Genomic DNA, 4117 nt, shown 5'->3' on the forward strand with positions numbered 1-4117 from the left:
CCACCATCTATCCATCCATGTCACTCCCCTCCACTTCATACATCCGTTTAACATTTGAAAAATTGTTTCTAAATCTATCATGAACATTATATCATTAACTTCCTCCATATATCTGTTTTTCTAATAAATCTCTCCCGCTCCCTGGACATTAATTTTCCCGTTACATAACCAATTGGATTGTTCTAAAAAAACCCAAGAAGGACATCATTGTTCCTTTTAGCAGGACATTGATTGCGCATATCAAAATAATGAAATGCAACCAACTACCAACCCTCTTCAACACTTTTCCCTCTGCCCAGTCAACAAATTTCCATGGGTAACCCTGTTCTTCAGACTTTTTCTATCAAGCTTTTCTCTACTATTGTTATTTCACTATCTGTTTTCCTTTTCACGATGTCAAATCGTAAAGGGAAGGGAAAAGTTACAGACTCAAATCCCCTCATTCCCCAAGTCCTAGATAGACACCCAATATAAGATTGCTAAGACCTAGTCTTAATTTAACCTATACGAGCTCCACAATTGGGCAAAGGAAAAGTTCATGGATAAAAGTGACGATCTTAACATTTTGGAATCCCAACTCCCTTAATTCAGTTTCCCCCAAACTCACTTTTTCCCTGAATTTTCTATCTGGTGCCATCTCTGATATTTTCCAAGTCAAAAGGTTGTCATTTCCCATAATAATGAAGTCATTTTCTCCATTTCCCCTGAAAGTATCTGCTAGACCCTACAAATTAAATAACAAGCCTCCCATCATCCTTTTTCTGCTGATGTCTTAATGGAATTGTATAAAAATCTTACATTCCCTCAGAGAGCCCAAATTTTTGAGTGTTTTCTTCCAGAAAATGTTGAATTACCCCAGACCAATCCCCCATATCCAGTCTCAATCTTCCCAGAAATGTCCAAACAGGTGATTTCTATGGTAACCTGATTGCTTGGGTATCCTAATGACCAGTGGGTAGATGAGATAGTGTTAGGATTTTTATCAATTTTTGTATTTTCCCAACAACCATAAATTCTTTTCAATTACAGTCAGTTTTTGGCCAACCCAATCCATGATCAATTTGTAAATTTCAAAGCAGAAGGTGTCTTTAAGTATCAGCCAGTGTTGGTTTACCTTATGTTATTTTATCAGTCAGACAGGTTCAAGTTTCCTCTATAGAAGACAGATAATGAAGGCAACCCTTGGTCAGTGATTCACTGGACTTCTCTAGTTAGAAATAACTCAGAGGAGTATTCTTATACTGATTTTTTTGAAACATTTCTACATACCTCACTATTTTTGCTTAGCAGTGATCTGATCCCAAGGATTTCACTAGAGTTAAAGCTATTTTTAGACTTGTCAGAACAAGCTAAAGTTGGAAACTGGTATTTATACCAGAACTACACTAAGATTAGAGTATATGGATCAGAATTACCTCCTTACAAGTTTCCAGTGTTTGTACTAGTTAGAATATTTGCATTAGAATACACTAGGCAAATGCTAAACATGGATGAGCTGCATTTTTTCTCCTACAAAAAGAAAGCACAGTTCAAGCTGAAGGCTCATATATTAGATCCCTATATTATCAACACTAGAGTTGCAGTGAAAGAAGTGGATGCTATGTTGAGTCAAAGTAAATTTAAGTTAATTTTCTATTGGTCCTATGATCCCGTAGGCATCATTCCAAAGCTCATATTGGAGCATAAAACTACCTCCTATGCACACACACCAAGGCCTGAAATCGAACAATATGCTAACAGGGAGGAATGGATAGAGGGACCTTTACAGGAAGTCAAAGAACAATTGGTTAGTCAATCATCCATGCAGACACCTCTTCCCAAGGAAAAGGAGGGAAAAAGGGAAAGAGAAGCCATGTCCCCTACTGATTCTGAAAATCAAGATGCAAAATTTATTGTTTTTAAAAGGAAAAAGAAGGACCCAAATACTACTCAAAAGTCATATTCTCAAGTTAATCCTCAGTTTAAGCCTCAGGTAATTACTATCCAAGATGAAACTCCAGAGGAAAGGGACACACAACAACCAGCCACAGTGATTTTGTCAAGGACTCTTGTCACTCCTTCTACTCAAATAGAAGAAACAATATAGTCACCTACTGTGGAAACAACAGTCAAGTCTACAGCATCATCGAGTTCCCAAATTTCAACACTTGCAGAGCATATTTTCAAGATATAGGGAGATAAAATTGAATAATGAAACTTTTAAGGCTTCCACCTACTCTAAATTTTGGAATCAGAAAACTAAAACACAACACATATTACTCTATGCATTTGATTCAGAGAAAGGACAATTCGAGATGGCCTTCATGGAACCATTAGTACCAGCTCCTAGGATTGTTGAAGACTACAAAACATCCATTTTCTAAATTGATACCAAGAAGATACATGAAATCGATCAAATCAATTTACAAAAACAAATAGGGGAGATGATCTTCTCGACACTTACTAGTTCAGCCATCATTTCTTCAAAATCAGAGTGATATTTAAACAACATACATCCTTAGTTAAAGATTGAGAATATGTCATCATTTTCTAATGGAAATAGGATCAAATATCTAGAAGATTTGATCATAAAGGTAGGACATGACCTTGCTGATATCAAAGCAACAAAAGAGCTCATAAAGAGAAAACAGGCATACATTCAAGCATTGAGGAAGAAACTAAAGCTACCCTCTGCAAAACATCCTCAAGCTAAAGAGGTTTCTAATATAGAAATGGAGAAACAAAAATTATTTACCATAGTGGTTGAGCAGAATTCACAGATATAAAAAATGGAGCAGGGAACGGAAGCACTATTGAAAGAAAAAGAACATTGGGAAGCAACAAGAGCATCCACATCAGGCATAGGTACAACAACAAAAAATTCAACAAAGGAAACATCTTCAGAGTGTACGACAGAGATTACCAAAGCTCTGGATGAATTGTCATTAGTTTAGGCCGAGAAAGAGAAATTGTCAGTAACAATAAATTTGATGGAGGAGAATAAGATTAAAACTAAAAATGTATATTTAGGATAAATGCAGAAAAACTACAAAATCATCCAAAAAATACAAAAATGTGAGGACCATTTCTTTGTCATTCAGATGTTGGCAGAGGCTAAGAACAACATTTGGGAGAATATAAATTCCAACATAACAGATATGTGGCCTTCAATTCAAATTACTTTTGAGCAAGAGAAACCTGTGCACAGAGTCAAGACAGTAATACAGAACACAAAGGCAGATTTGGAGCATAGACCAGAAGAGGCACAAAAGTTTATCAAGCTATTGAATTCCAAGACCAAGGACGAACTAGAAGACATAAGCATTCCAGATAGGATAGCGATAGTCATGGAGGTTAAGAGGGTCTTAATAAAAAATAATTTGATGATACAGCTGGAGAACAAATGTAAAGACCTTGAGTTGCAGGTCAGGAGGTTCAACAAAAAATTTACACTACTACAGGAAAAGGGTTTACCTACTCTGAGGAATTCTAATGGAAAATTGATCCCATTAGAAAACTACCAAGAACAGCTGTGCAACATAGGTGATGATGCTTCTAAGTTTGTAAAGGCTAAAGGACTTATTAGTGGAGAAGCATTCATATAGGGAATAAATTTTGTTTTAAATATTCAACATGAAATCCATCGCCTTTTTGTCAATAAGACAACTTTTGAAACTTACACTGAAGTGGATGAAAGGTTTAGAAATATGGGACTGATTGCTAGAGATGATTGAGTGAAGTGTAACTGAAGCACAAAATTTTCAGCAGTAGAGGAAGAACATTCGCAGCGAAATAGCTATAGTCATCACCAAATTCCTACATAGCCTCAACAACGCTGGAAATTTCAACATATTTTCCCTATTTTTATTCTTCTATATCTTAAATATATGTGTCTTTAACATATATTATTTTTTAAATATTTTTCTATTTTGAAGTTCGATCTAATATTTAATAGTGTTCTATAAATATTTAGAAATAGGACTTAGAAAAGGTTGGAACTTGTATGAAGAAAGCAAACATTTTGATGTAAGATGTGCATGTACTGAAGTGATCAATTTCAATAATACAGAGAGTTTGTTCCAGGATTCCTATGTCAAGCAATTGGTGATGTTCCTTCTCACGTGAAATTGTCATTTTC

This window comes from Pinus tabuliformis, chromosome 4_1, assembly GCF_031772625.1.
Source record: "Pinus tabuliformis cultivar Carrire ecotype Pingquan chromosome 4_1, CPIR1, whole genome shotgun sequence".
Classification (NCBI taxonomy): domain Eukaryota; kingdom Viridiplantae; phylum Streptophyta; class Pinopsida; order Pinales; family Pinaceae; genus Pinus; species Pinus tabuliformis.